Raw genomic sequence first — 16,143 nt, forward strand, 5'->3', positions numbered from 1 at the left:
GATAACTTCACTATGTTCACTATATTCAGTTGACAATCAGTAAGCAGCCTTCCTTTTTGTCAAGTTTCGGCACGTAAAAAATAATGATTCAGGCGTTCATGTTTAACAAAACTTTGAACAGAAACACATAGATCCTGTATAGAAAATAGTTTTTAAAATGGTGCTTGTATAAGCTGCCTCCACACATGGTCGATTCATGCATTACAATAAAAACAGAAATCCTAAAATATTGCAGATTGTTGCGTATGTTGCTAATGCTAATACCAGTGCTAACGCCATCTTTAAAGCGACTGTAGCTCCTCTCCTCTATATCAGTTTTAAAGGTGACGATGTGTCAAATTGTGTTCACTGCTCCTTTCTGCTGCCCCCAGGTGGTCCAAAAATAATCTGTTATTGCGGGTTTAATATTAATTACTTTAATAGTAAAAAAAAAGAACGTTTTTGACAGTAATTTGGCTTTTTAAAAAATTGCTTATTTCTGTAGGATGTCTAGTGAATATTCTTTCTGACAAATCAGTAGTCTGCAGTGTTATGACTCCAATTTATAGCATATGATCGGCTCTCTTGGAACCTCAAGGAAGTTGGTACCATAAAATAGGTACCAGGTAGCCCACTATCTACACCTTTTTCCAATGGGGATCCAAGACGTGATAAGTGAAAGGGGTCAGTTGGGTGGACCGATCACATATTTGATCAATCATCTCCATGCCGGCACTCCTTCTTTTGGATTATCTCAAACATGAAGTAAAGAAGCATGGAATCAACCACCACAAGATCCAGTGTTTCTAAATGCAACATGAAACTCTGCTGTTTGGAATGAAATGGGTTTGAAGTTCTTGCACTACTGACTTCAAAAATAACTGTAATTGTAGTTCATGCAGGTTAAAACAGTCCAAAAGAACAAATGCTAAAACATGAGCAGAGTTTTCTTTCAACATTTTGTTTGCACACACTCCATGGATAAATGAGAGTCGAGATGTAGTGCAATAAACTAGTGAAAATAGTTTTCTTCTTCTGTGTAGTCTGGACCAAACATGTTGTTGTGGAGCTGATAATTGAGCCCGTTTTTTTTCCAGCCTAAAAAATGAAAGAGTATCATGTGCATTTGCTCTAAAAATGTACATAAAGGCTTTGAGTCCTGAAAAGCCATTCCTAGCAAACATTGCATTCACAGAGCTGTCAGTAATTACTTGTGAGATGATTGGCTGGTTCAGAATTTGGAAGGTCAGATCAGTTCTTACAGGCAGAACATAATGTTTGACCCCAGAGACGAAGCTACACACACATACATATGTACGTGTGATCTAATTAAAGCACATTGCAAAGCCGTAAAGCAATAAAAGTCTGAGTGATCAGTGGAGCAACATTTTCAACTCTGTAATTTCCAACGTTTGCCTGGTAGAGCAGAGCTGCAGAAAAAAACATGGAAATGTTTGGGATTCCTGCACAGGAAGAAGAGATTGAAATTATTTAATTATCCTCAAAGGTCAGATACGAGGTACCAACCCCTTCTCACTCCCAACTCGTTGATCGCTCAACCGCCCAAATACCGTCGCTTGCTTGGCGACATCGAGGCACCACACCATGGTTTTAAACTAACTCCAATGTAAACATTACATTACAGTCATTTAGGAGATGCTTTTATCCAAAGCGACTTACAATTCAATTTCTATCACATTTCTACACCGTAGGAGCAATTTTGGGGTTAAGTGTCTTGCTCAAGGACACATCGACATGCGACTAGCGGAGCCAGAGGCCGGGGATCGAACCGCCGATCCTCTGATTGAAGGACGGCCCTGCTATCCACTTAGCCAAGGTTAAACCCATTTGCGTTAGTATTAGAGCAACTGACGTAGGTCAAAGATTGCCAAAGATTGCCAAAGTCCATGTGAGGTGGAGGTTGAGTTGGATGTATGGGTCAAACAAGCACAGACTTTCATCCAGGAGACTGCTGTTCGTGTCCCATGTGGAACTAAGTAAACGCTGCGACTTATTTTATCACAGTTTTGATACGCAACTTATGTACTGAACTAATGTAAGTTATGTAACAAGCATACTAATTTATGTAACAAATATACTTACTTTAGCCCAAACTATGAACTTTTCATAAACCTAACCCAGTAAACCTAAAAACTAAGTAAACCCAAATTGGAAGTTTATTTTTAACAGACACTGTATGCATGTAACGGGCAAAATCTCCAATGAACACGGAAGTTTATTTTGAAAAGACACTATCCATTTAACAAACGGAAAATGACACGGCGTCCCAGCCCCGTCCAAAATCCCGAGTTGGGACTGAGAATGTGTTGGAGGTAGAGAGGAACATTTAGATTTAGCAAGGTTAAACCAAAAAAATCAGCGTAGAGGTGGCTCGATTAGCCATTACATGGACTATGTACCAGGGTGCTGGCAAGGTAAAGTCTGTTTAACGCCCGGTCCGACTGATTCGGACGGTTCCGTTCTCACAATGAGCTTCCAGATCAGAGTTGCAGTGCATGTGTGAAAGTCTAGAGACAAGGTGACAACAAGGCAGAGAGACAACTGGTAACAAGCTGTGAGGCTTGCTTCACTTTTACCTGTTAATGCGTTTGACACCTAGACGTCAACACACAACCTTGTACATCTATCTTTGTGAGGACAGCTATTGACATAATGCCGTCAAATGCCTGACCCTAATCCTAAGGTAAACTTAGTTCTAATGTGGTCATTAAAACCAAGTCTGAACTCTCATACAAGCCTTTGAAGGTCTGTCCCAGAAGTTAGGTGCAGACAAAATGTCCACTCTTTCCAAAAATGTCCAAACCCATGCCTTCAGCTATTAAAAGCGGGTCTTGACTTCTTTTAGGATGGCTGTTTGTGTGTTGGCCTGACTTTGGGTGCATTGTTCTGTCTTTGTCTTTGTTAACTGCTGAGATAATAAAATGACTGAGGAGATGAAAATCATTGATTTCGTTGGCTTTAACCCTTAACTGTGGCATTTGAGCTTTAGAAATCAAAATTCAGGAAGTTGACGAAAGGGAAAGCATTTCAAACACGTTTTTTTCTTCTTCTCTCTTTTCTCTCTATGACAGAAAAGCTGTGTGATGCCATCATCTGCCACATCATCGCCACAAAGCCGTCAGAGCCTCGGACCAAGTTGGGCTTTCCACTGAATAGTGAAAAGGCCACAAAATGGCTCTGGACCTGAATTCAAAAGCTGTGATTAAAGCAATAAAAACAAGACCCGTCTCTGTCTAGTATGCTGTATGAAAAATTTAGCTCATGATTGCTTGAATCTTGACCCTCGACTCCCACCGTAAAACATCCCCAACCTGTTGTTTATGAAGAAATGTGTAGATTACAGTCATTGAGTCTGGGGATGCTTTAAATATTTACTCACGCCAACACAGCGTCCACTCCATTCCAGGCAAATGGACAAATGACAAATGAATGGCTTTGCACTGTAAGTTAAAAGTGTTTTTCCTTTAGGCCTTATATTACTGCAGCAACCGCTGCTGTCATTACTGGTACTTCTGTTTCTGTTGGTGATATTACCATCGCTGATGAAAGACGGATAAGTGGCTGTGAAGTACAGCACTGCTGAAGGCTGTTCTTCACAAGACAGTCTCACCTGTTGGTTTCAATGAGGTGGTTAGACAAGGGTTCACTTTGGGTTATCCATGAAAACTACTTATTACTACTTACAGATGTACTTTCTGCTTCGCTGAGGTCACACAACTTATAGCGATTTGCACTGAACATTAGCATACTGTATACTGGGTCGAACGAGTGAATGTTCTGTTAGTCATACATGTGTAAATCTAATTTTGATCCCTGTGATTTTTTTTTTTTTTGCCGTCTAGACCCCAGGTTGGGAACCATTGCCCTGAATGAGGCACTTTTTTAATCACTTCATTCAGAAGATGTCTTGTTTTCTTTTACTTGGAAGTTAGGCCTTAAGTTCAATTGTATTTAAAGATAGCCGTTACAGTTCAATGACTAAGACAACTTACAAATGGTTGTGTCATTCATCTGGCATTTTTTGGTGAGATGCAGAGAATTATCATTCAACTCGTGAATGTGGGTGTATACTTGCCTAATAAGCATCTTAAACACTTAGCGTTGAAACAGAGCACACACACACACACACACACACACACACACACACACACACACACACACACACACACACACACACACACACACACACACATAAACAAAAACACTTAAATGATGGGCGGCTGTCAGTCCAGGTGTTAGTGCTGTTTGCTTTCTGCCGCTCATCTTTCAGTAAAAGCAGGTGACGGGTGGGGAGGGGGGCCCTAAACATTCATCTCGTGTTGCCCCCAGCTGTTTCCCCTCTGGGAGCGAGGTTCTTCTTCACTGTAGTTTCCCCGACTGCGTCGTTAAAAAAACCCCAAAAAAAACAGATTATGCAGAAGCGAGGAGGCGGATGGAAGAATGTGGAAGAGAGGGATGGACGGAGGGATGACAAGCAGGACGCAGAGAGGAGGAATGGAAGGACATGATTCAATCACTCCCAATAAATCACAGTTACAGATGGAGGTGTCTGAACAGGAAACGGCTATACCCATGAATTATTCCCAGAATGCCCGAGACCCTCCATCAATATGATTGGCTGGATGAAATCACCTGTTGTGTAACTCAAAGTATGCGCGTTTTCACCTTTGCAAGGTGGAAGTGAGGTGTAACGCTACAATGGCGGCAAAGGGGATCTGTTCTAGCAGAGCGAATCTGTTCTAGCAGAGCGGACCTGTTCTAGCAGAGCGAATCTGTTCTAGCAGAGCGGACCTGTTCTAGCAGAGCGGATCTGTTCTAGCAGAGTGGACCTGTTCTAGCAGAGCGAATCTGTTCTAGCAGAGCGAATCTGTTCTAGCAGAGCGGACCTGTTCTAGCAGAGCGAATCTGTTCTAGCAGAGCGGACCTGTTCTAGCAGAGCGGATCTGTTCTAGCAGAGTGGACCTGTTCTAGCAGAGCGGATCTGTTCTAGCAGAGCGAATCTGTTCTAGCAGAGCGGACCTGTTCTAGCAGAGCGGACCTGTTCTAGCAGAGCGGATCTGTTCTAGCAGAGCGAATCTGTTCTAGCAGAGCGGACCTGTTCTAGCAGAGCGGCACTGTTCTAGAAGAGTGGATCTGTTCTAGCAGAGCGGACCTGTTCTAGCAGAGCGGATCTGTTCTAGCAGAGCGGACCTGTTCTAGCAGAGAGGACCTGTCCTAGCAGAGAGGACCTGTTCTAGCAGAGCGGACCTGTTCTAGCAGAGAGGACCTGTTCTAGCAGAGCAGATCTGTTCTATAGCAGAGCGGCACTGTTCTAGAAGAGTGGATCTGTTCTAGCAGAGCGGATCTGTTCTAGCAGAGCGGACCTGTTCTAGCAAAGCGGATCTGTTCTAGCAGAGAGGACCTGTTCTAGCAGAGAGGACCTGTTCTATAGCAGAGCGGACCTGTTCTCGCAAAGCGGATCTGTTCTAGCAGAGCGGACCTGTTCTAGCAGAGCGGATCTGTTCTAGCAGAGAGGACCTGTTCTAGCAGAGCGGATCTGTTCTAGCAGAGCGGACCTGTTCTAGCAGAGCAGATCTGTTCTAGCAGAGAGGACCTGTTCTAGCAGAGCGGATCTGTTCTAGCAGAGAGGACCTGTTCTAGCAGAGCGGACCTGTTCTAGCAGAGCGGATCTGTTCTAGCAGAGCGGATCTGTTCTAGCAGAGAGGACCTGTTCTAGCAGAGCGTGGCTGAAGAACTAAATGGGCCTCAGAATGCCTTCAGTTCTCAAAAACAACACGATTAACACTCTCAAATTAGTTCCTTCTTGGCTCTGAGTGCTTATTGGCTCGTCTTGAGTGGAAGTTGTACCGGCGGGTCCCCTCCCTCGAAACATTTAAAATTCCTCATCAATTTTATTTTCAACCCTCTAGTTTGGTTCTAGGTTTCTAAACACTGAAGGAACCATACTGGTGTATGTGTGTTTTCCTTTTCGATTTGTGTTTGATCCTTTGATAATTGAAGATATTTTTACGTCCCGTCTGAAACGGTGTCTAAAAGCATTATGACCTCCGTTACAGCTATGAGCAAAACAAACACAAGGAGAGCTTGTTATGTAGCATACGACCGGAAAGGCATATTCAGGGAAGTAAAGTGACACATTCCATGATTAAAACATATGTACCCATATCTACATTTTAACAGCTTGCTATCCTACCCCACTACTTCTGGCCGTTTTTGCCCTGTTTAAGTTTTTTGGGGGGGGAAGTTTCTCCTTATCCAAAGTGAGATCATAAGGACAGAGGGTGTCGTATGCTGTACAGATTGTAAAACCCCTTGAGGCAAATTTAAGTCGTATAAATAAAACTGACTTGACCTGACAGGTGCTCGTGATTATTAACCCTTATGTGCTGGGGTTACGTTAAAATAAAAAAAAGCTCAACAACAGGGTAGCGTCACAGAGGGGCAGGGAAGGCCAAGAAGTATCTACATATACAAAATCACATACTTGAAGATATTGAAGAAAAACAATTAAAGGAAACACGAGAGAAGACTGAGTAAAAGGAGGGTGAGGAGAGAGGAAAGGCGGGGGGTGGCCGAGCATGTAGGAAGACGACGGAGGGAAGAGGAAGGTAAGAAGGACAAAAACATGAAGATGGAGATGAGGAGACAACAAGATGAGGATTTAGAGAAGACAAACGAAGAAAAAAGTGAGATTCAAAGCTAGAAAAGGGCGTGTGTGTCCTCGGCTGGACCGACTGAAATAGAAGCAGTCATTACTCCCTGCGCTGCGGTGACTGTTAACTGACTGACTGATTGTCTGTCTGATCGTCTGACTGTCGGTCCGATTGATTGTCTGGAAGTCCGATTGTCTCTCTCTTACCGACTGTCTGACTGACTTTCTGCGCTGCGTTCATAACGTCCTGTGGTCAGTTAGCAGCGAGGCAGACTGCAGGGTGGAGCTGCCTTCACTGTAACCACACACACACACACACACACACACACACACACACACACACACACACACACACATATACACACATATACACATATACACACACACACATATACACACACACACACAGATGTGATTTCCTCTTGATCTGGATCTGAACTGTTGGTAGCCAAAACGAAGTATTTTGCCATCTTTTCCTGAACCTAACTAAGTGGTTTTGTTGCCCAAACCTAACTAAGTGGTTTTGTTGCCCAAACCTAACTAAGTAGTTTTGTTGCCCAAACCTAACTAAGTGGTTTTGTTGCCCAAACCTAACTAAGTAGTTTTGTTGCCCAAACCTAAATAAGTGGTTTTGTTGCCCAAACCTAACTAAGTAGTTTTGTTGCCCAAACCTAACTAAGTAGTTTTGTTACCCAAACCTAACTAAGTGGTTTTGTTGCTCAAACCTAACTAAGTGGTTTTGTTGCCTAAACACATTTAAGTAGTTTTGTTGCCTAAACAAATGTATGTTGTTGCTCGACTTTCGTAGAAAAATTCACAAAAAATGAGAAATCACTTTTCGTAAGATATTATGCGAATACGTTGATGATACTTAATGCCTAAAATGTACATTCTGACGCAACGAAACTGCATTGTCAATTATATTTGCGAAGAAAAAAGTGTTTTGTCCTGGATTACGTTTGTTTTTCGATGTCGCGCAAAAACGTTAATTTTCACAGCTGTTCGGAAGTCTGCACAGGGAGGAGGTTTGGTTGGACCGATGGGTCAACACAGGACTTTCACCCAGGATACTGCTGTTTGTGTCCCGTGTGAAATTAAAAGTTGACCTTCACTTATTTTAATTTAGGTCTGTAACTTGAATGAAACAAGCATGACATGCCTAAACTAACTAAGTCATTTTTTCTTTTGTTTCAATTCACAGAAAAAAAAAAAACTGTGACTGTAATCCGGGATAAAGTTGTATGGCAACATTATTTTGTAGGAGACCGGGTTGTTCAGCCTCGACGCAGTTAGGATGCTGCAACTCGTTTTTGGCGGTTTTGACTCTCTGAACTCTGTGTGGCACAAACAAGAAAGAGCAGCAGTCACACTTTACATTTTTTGTGATCCAACGCTCTTGACTGATAGAGGTTGTCTGCAACATCAGCTGACAAAGGAAGGAGGAGAAGTGGTAGCCTCTGGGGTTAGCTAATACATCTCATAAATGGGATTGACGCTACCAGTTCTCCAACCTATATGACCACATAGGTCGCTCGTTGCTAGCCTCCAATGCGACCAACTGGAGCGTTTCCTAATTCAGCGGCCTTAATGCAGGCAGGAGATCAACACGTCCTCACACCTGAACGTAACGATTAAACTATGTGGCTAACGTTGTGAAACGGTCGCAGTCTGGCTCGGGTTTAGGTTTAAGGTTGGTCAACTTGGTTAAGTTTTGTATGAAAGGCATCTATCTACGATAGGTATGTGACGGAAGTTGACGTTATGTTAACTTGCATAACGTACTTAAGTTGTAAGTTGAACTTACAAGTCAATGTTGACTTTTTGTTTTACATGAGAGACGAACAGCGGTCTCCTGGGTGAAAGTCCCGTATCCGTTTGGCCTATCTATCCACCCCGACCTCCTGCCTACGCAGACTGTGAACCAAGGGCTACACGCTGGAGAAGGCTGTTTGTTCCGCTACGTGTGGCTTGTAACCGAGCTTTATCTTAACCTGTACATACACTGTCTATGTTTATTAGAATACCACCACGAAGTAGATATCTGATTGAAGGGGTTTCAACTTTTGGCCAGAAGATGTTCATTTTTGAACTCTTGTGTTCCCTACCAAAGAGCACCTTCATTATACTTGTTTGAACTTCCGAACAATTTCTTTTTTTTTGTTTTTTTATTAACGTATATATGGGTTGCATAAAGCTGTATGTAAAAACGACCTATGGGGTCGTCTCTTGGGGTACGACGGTTTCGATCTCGTTTCGGATGCTCTCGCTCATGACAGTGAAGTTCGTCTTTAGCCTAACGTTAGCTTTTTACTTAGCAAACTGCACTCACGCTCATAAAAGTGGTGTTCATTTGTGAAGATCATCTCACTGAAGAAAACGTGTAAGTATCATAAATCTTTGTTCCAATGGGGAATGGTTGGCCTTAAATACATTCAGTCACAAACATTCCTGTTCCCCTTTAGATCAAGTTGAATAACTTTAGTGATGCTTTAGAGCGCCATTATCACATTGATTTATGACCAATTACCTGCAGAACTAATGCTATTCCCATCAGCTGTACTTGTTATTCAGCGCTATGTAGCAATGTTAGCTAAGGAAACATCTAAACATAGATTTCAGTTATTGGGGGTTGATGCGACTCAGACGTTAATCAGAAGTCAGTTAAATTCAGCGTCTCATTTAATACAGTTGTACTTCCAGATGTTAGCTGCCTTTTAGCGTGCCAAGACACACTGATGTGTATAGAGCGAGCAGAAGGAAATGCAGAGACATGATTATGTCGGGCCCATTTTAAAACTCTGGACGAAAACAGCATGAACTTAATCCAACCAATGGATCTGAAGTGAATTTTCACAGGTTCAACTGTACTAAATTGCGCACGTGCATTTAATTAAACTGTGCTTAACTGTACAGTGGCGAGCAGCCGCTTTGATGTCGCCCTGTTGTCGACTTTGCACTTCCTCTCAGGTTGTAAAAACCTGAACACACAGCTGTCTGTCATCACACACAGCGAGACAGCCTCTGTGTGTGTGTGTGTGTGTTTGTGTTTGTGTGTGTGTGTGTGTGTGTGTGTGTGTGTGTGTATGTGAGAGACAGAGAGAGAGGGAGGATGAAAAGCATAGCCTACCTGCTGCTTTCTCATTACTACCTCAGCAATGGTTAAGCATGTGTGTGTGTGTGTGTGTGTGTGTGTGTGTGTGTGTGTGTGTGTAATGGGCTCTTTATGAACGGAAGCTATTGGCTGTTTGAAGTTTACGCTACTGGCAAAGAACGGAGAAGAGAGAGGTTTTGGGTTTTATGCAGAGTATGTATGTGTGTGTGTGTGGTGCGTGCGCATATGCGTGTGTGTGTCAGTGTGTGTGTGTGTGTGTGTGTGTGTGTGTGTGTGTATAAAGAGGCCTCCCGCTAATAATCATTTACTGCAAGCGTGTGTACGCTAGGAAAGGGAGGTTTACACCTAATAATCGTGTTTCACATTGGTGTGTGTGTGTGTGTGTGTGTGTGTGTGTGTGTGTGTGTGTGTGTGTGTCCTCACTGCTAAACAGGAACTGACCACCTGTTGATTGGCCATTCTGGGTCTGCTGTTGTGTCCTCCGGCATGCTTGCGACGCACACGCTCCATTAATATTCTCTTTGGCTTTTTTAAAAGAAACTAAAGCAACGACTTCCACAATGGACACATAACTATGGAATATGACAAAACCCCCCCGAGAGTAGGATTCCTCTTCTTGTCTTAAACCGCTGAGAAGCTAATGCTAGACAAAGTGAGGACCATGTCGTGGACAGACGGACAGACTGTTACGGTTCTAGTCCACCCTGCACTGATTGCAGAACGTTAGTTGAGGAGATTGACACCACTACGCTAGATTAGCTTAAGAACAAAGTCCGGAAATGTGAAAATTCCAAGCCCTATTCTGTCCAAAGGTAAAAACATAATCATTTGTCTCTAAAACTCTCTAATTCAGGCTGTCTCAAACTTTTTTGGGAGATAACTTCAAACCAAACCGAACTCGAACAGTTGCCACATTTCCTCAATTTAGCTAGTTTGTGCTTAGCGTCACTTGACCCTGTGGACCGACTCAAATATTTCTTCGTGCTTACCAGCTATCTCGATGGCTAATAAGCCAAGCTAAGCAGCAGCATATGTCTTGCTTTTCACAAAGTGTGAAAAACGACTTTACAGTTGCTGCTCCCGGCTAGTCCAGCAAATCATCCACCGTAAAACACACCAGCATGACGATTTTACACTTTAATCACAGATTTAGCAAACGGTATTTTGTTACCTTCAGACGGAGGCAACAAATCACATAAGTGTATTTCCCAAACTATTTGACTGTATGTCAAACTATTCAAAATCAGATTTATATTGAATTCTCGTAACAACAATTTCTTGGCTGTTTAAGTTACCCCAAACAGAAGTCGGGTTGAACCCTGTTAGCCCAGTTGTTCCCAAAAATGCTAAGCTGAAGCTAAAAGAAACGCTTCACTCAAAACTGTATCTCATGGCAATAAACCATGCATATTACTGTCATGTCTTTCTGCAGCACAGTACGAGAGTAGCTGGATCTGGTAATGAGTTAATCGTGACATGAATAGTCCAAGAAGGAAGGGGAGTTGTGTCTCGTCATGCGTACGTCTCAGGGTTACATTTGTGGAAATGGAGGTGCTGTGAGACGGACGAGCGACAGACATTTAACAAAAACGATATAGAAAGACTTCAAATTGCCCTTAATGATGTAATATGATAATGATGTGTGTGAGAGGGTAAAGTGCAGGCCTGTGGGCTAGACTGACTACCCTCTACTGCCACCTGCCACCTACTGGAATTACTCACTGACAGAGAGAGAGAGAGAGAGAGAGAGAGAGAGAGAGAGAGAGAGAGAGAGAGAGAGAGAGAGAGGGAGGGAGTAGGAATCAGTTAAATCTCAAAGAACATTATGAAGGAATTTCCTGGGTTGAAAGAGATAGAGAGAGAGGCAGTGTCGAGATAAAGGGCTTGTTAGTCCCCGGTCTTCCTCTTCTCTCTTTCTCTCTCTCTCTCTCTTGGAAACCCCCCCCCCCCTCCCCCATATAATTGAAGGCCTCACTTTGGTTTGGGAAGCAAGAGGAGGGACGAACAAAGACGGAGACGCAGTGATGGAGAGTGAGAGAGAGGGAAGCCACGTCCACATGTATGACTCACTCTCCTTCCCTCCCCCCTGCTCTATAACTCTTCCTCTATGACACTCTACCTCTCTCTCTCTCTCTCTCTCTCTCTACCTCTCTCTCTGTCAACAAGGTCAAACTGAACTCAGAGCTGCGCTGATTTTCCCAGAAAATACTTCCACTGGTACTAATTATTGATCCTACTATTGATAGCAGTAACAGTAAATATCAATAGTAGCATTAGGAGTACCAATAGTGGTATTGAGAGTATTACTACTAGGAGCAGTATAAGCACTCCATGTAGTAAAATGTGTCTGAATGTTAGGGGCATGAGTTAGTCAGACAATGACACATACATTGTCTGATTTCGATGTGTGTGTGTGTGTGTGTGTGTGTGTGTGTGTGTGTGTGAGAGGGGGGGGGGGGGGGTTAAGGTTAAGGCTGAAAAAATGTCGTGTGGATTCTGTAGCTGAGAGTGTCAATAAGAGAACATCAACCATGGCAGTGTGTGTGTGGCGTTTTCTTTTTTTTTTCAAACACTCGACACAGTATTTGATAGTTGTTCTCCCTTTAGGCCCCTGATCCTACCGAGACGCGTCGCAACGGGCGCGGCCGCTTCAAAAACGCCCCTTTTGGCAAAGCGAACCGGGCAAAACAGCTGATGAGCCTGTGGCGATCAAACGTAAACAATAGAGGGAAGAAAACGAGTCAACGGCGACAGCGAGCTCTCGCTGGTTGCTTTGCTATTGAATCAACTTTTTTAGTCTGCCTTTGACCGTCCCTGCCCCATCTACCGGCATCAGAAAAAGAAAGCCCGCCCCTTTGCTCGATTTGATTGGCTGCCTGGGCCTCAAGCGTGACATTGACTGACGAGCGGTGCGACACCGCGCCTGCCGCTGAAATATTGAGAATATTTGAACTCCATACGACAGAAAAACCATCGTTTTTGAGGGCGACGCGTCTCTAGACTGGCTTTGTCAGTGCATTGAGGCCTTGAAAAAGTAGGTCAAAGCGATTCCCACGGTAAACGCCTGCGTGCGCTCTCTCCGATTGGGAGCCACGCACCGATTTGCAGTCTTATAATACTGTTAATGCTTGGGAGTCATTTCTTTACATGGAATTGGATTTCCCCAAGTGGGTCCCGATGATGCAGGATGACGATCGCCGGGTCCGATCGCCAACTAACTGTCACAGCAGCCCAGTATCATGGCCGAGACCGTGTCGGTCAGTGTGTGTGACGGCGCCCCTGTTTGGTTCTTCTGTTGTGTCTGTGCTGTCCTTCTCCGGGGCTGCAGACCTGATTGGGGGAGTCATCAGCGCCATTGGACACACCTGGGCCCGGTGTTCCCCGTGCATAACAGCCTGAGCAGCAAGAAGACATTTTATTGAAAGATGTCCTCTCGTCCAATAACCCTTTGGTGCGGCTTTGATTGCCTTTTCTTTGTTTTTTTTTTACACCCATGCAGCACATTTTCACACATCGACTCCCTACACTAGTGACTTTACACATTCCTCCATCCATTCACTTGACTTCTGTTGACTTACATTTTGGTTAATAAACAACTTTTTGTTACGTACACCCACATGTCTCCTGTTTTTATCACAGTTGTTTTTTTTAATGCAGGGTATATGTGTCTGTGTGTGTGTGTGTGTGTGTGTGTGTGTGTGTGTGTGTGTATAAAGGGGCCTCCCGTGTGCCCCAAAGAGACGCATTTGAGACGCATATTCTGAAAGCGCAATACACTGTACATGTCCAAAGAATGCTCCTAAAATCTGAACGATACGACACATCCCACGTGTCTGAATTGAAAATGCCGCGTTCGGAATAAGCCAGAATATCCAAAGGGAATATGCTGTTCACACATAAAACATATTACCGTATTTTTCGGACTATAAGGCGCACTTAAAATCCTTAAATTTTCTCAAAAATTGACAGTGCGCCTTATAATCCAGCGCGCCTTATGTATGGTCACTTGTTGTGCTTATTGATCGATTTTATGTGGTACAATGCGCTCAAAAACCTGCCGAAATGTGTAAGTACGACTTTGGTAAGCAACAAAGCCGCTCCGCTCAATGGATATTCGGAGCATTACGGTACGCTGTGTCACTACCTGATCGGCCCCGTAACAGGAATGTAATGTCTAAACTAAAAGTCAAAATCGATCAATAAGCACAACAAGTATCCATCGGTCGCAACTGTCGTCCGAGCTTTCACGAAAGCTGGAATCATCACTGAACAGCCAAGTACCGATAACAGCAACAAGACTGACTCGGAAAATGACGAGAGGGATTCGGGCATTCTTGATGCCGAAATCGCACAGCTGTTTCACTCAGACACTGAAGATGAAGAATTCGATGGATTTGTGGAAGAGGAATGAATCGATAAGTGAGTGTATTTTTCTGTACCGGTATTTGTTGTTACAACTGAGTTGAATAAAGTTTGATTTACCGGACTGTGTTGTTTTGCTTAATGCGCCTTATAATCCGGTGCGGTTTATCTGTGAACATAGACACGTTAATTCACAGTGCGCCTTATAATCCGGTGCACTTTATAGTCCGAAAAATACGGTAAATTCCAATTACTGTCACATTTGGAATAATAGTGAAACATGAGCGTGAACGCAGTCATTGTGATCGTCCACCCCTTACATGTTTCACCTTATCCCGGGAAGTAATGAAGTCAGTTCACCCCAATATGTGAACTCTTTATGTTCTAGAAACCGACACAGTTGACTGGTGAGTGATGCTGCAGAGTTTGGTGCAAACCGACACACAGACAGACAGACAGACAGACACACAGACAGACAGGCAGACAGACAGACAGGACGACGGGGCAGTATCTGTCTTACAGGGAGACCCTCCGCTCACAATGCAACCTCTGAGTGACGTCACCCGTCTGCAGCCAATCGCACGCTCGCAGTGAATGTTTAGAATGCCTCTGCATTTTGCAGGGGCACGTCGGCTCAGCTGCGGGACGGACACCAATGTGGCAATCGGTCCAGACCAAAGTGTCCTCGTGCGGTAAGACAGGGGGGGGACATCGGGGACTGAAAGGTAGAGAGTGGAATGAAGAAGGACAGTCCTGAATAAGGGATGTGTTGCGTTTAGAAGAAGAGACGAGGAGGCCAGCTGAGAGAGAATTAACAAATGGAAAAGCAGACCGAGGGAGTGACTCAGAAGAGAGAGAGAGAGAGAGAGGGAGAGGAATGTTTAACACACTTTTATGTCTCTCTGTTGCGCTCACTTTCTCTGTTACCCAACATGCAAAAATATCAAACCCATCCCCCCCCCCCCTCCTTCTCCTGACACACACACACACACACACACACACACACACACACACACACACACACACACACACACACACACACACACATGCATGGGGAGCAGACAGGCTGAGGATGGAAACTATGAGCACAGTGCTGCTGCCAGACAGCAGAGAGAGAGAGAGAGAGAGAGAGAGAGAGAGAGAGAGAGAGAGGGAGACGGTCCACAGAAGGGAAAAATATCCAGTAATGCTCTGCCTCCGTTCTTTTCTGCTCTGCCTTCGATTCCAATGAAAGGGAACGGCCGTGAACATAGTGATATCGCGGATGCATTATACATTTGTTTGTGAGTTGAAATCAAGTCATGACACGGCTACACATCCAGACCCCCCCCCCCCCCCCGCTAGGAGGATAATGATAAGGTGCCGCCTAATTGTCGCCATAAACTAACACGCAATCAACGTCTTTTCATTCGAAGAGAAAGTTGAGTGTGGTGATACAACACAAACAGACACACGACTCACGAATCGTCCACTGACGATGCAGATTATTGCAGAAAATGCTCCGACAAAAACATTCGATTCTCTCGCGTGTAAATGATTTCACATCGTAGCGTGTTCGTTGTTATCTGTCCCTGCTTTTAACTTTTCTGACCTGACTAAAAGAAAAAGGTTATCAAGCATTTAGCGGTGTTTATACTCAGTGGACACGTGCCACCACTGCCACGAGTGAGTTTAGCAAAAACACACACACACACACACACACACACACACACACACGCCCCATTAAACCTCCACGCGGCTGCGATACACGAGTGCTGTTCAGGCCCGGTCAGAGAACAGGCCCGCAAAAGTGCTACTGTGTAACATGGATTGCTAACGTAGCAACGCGGCATCATCCTCTATGATGGAGACGCAAAATGAAGAGCTGTGAATGTGATCTGCATGTGTGTGTGTGTGTGTGTGTGTGTGTGTGTGTGTGTGTGTGTGTGTGTGTGTGTGTGTGTGTGTGTGTGTTAATGAAGTTCCATAACCTCCTGACGTCCTCCATTTCCTGGTAGTAAATCCGCAGCCTCCAGTC

The sequence above is a fragment of the Cebidichthys violaceus genome, unplaced genomic scaffold (assembly GCF_023349555.1).
Source record: "Cebidichthys violaceus isolate CVI_PGR_0920_01 unplaced genomic scaffold, fCebVio1.0.p SCAF_52, whole genome shotgun sequence".
Taxonomy (NCBI): domain Eukaryota; kingdom Metazoa; phylum Chordata; class Actinopteri; order Perciformes; family Stichaeidae; genus Cebidichthys; species Cebidichthys violaceus.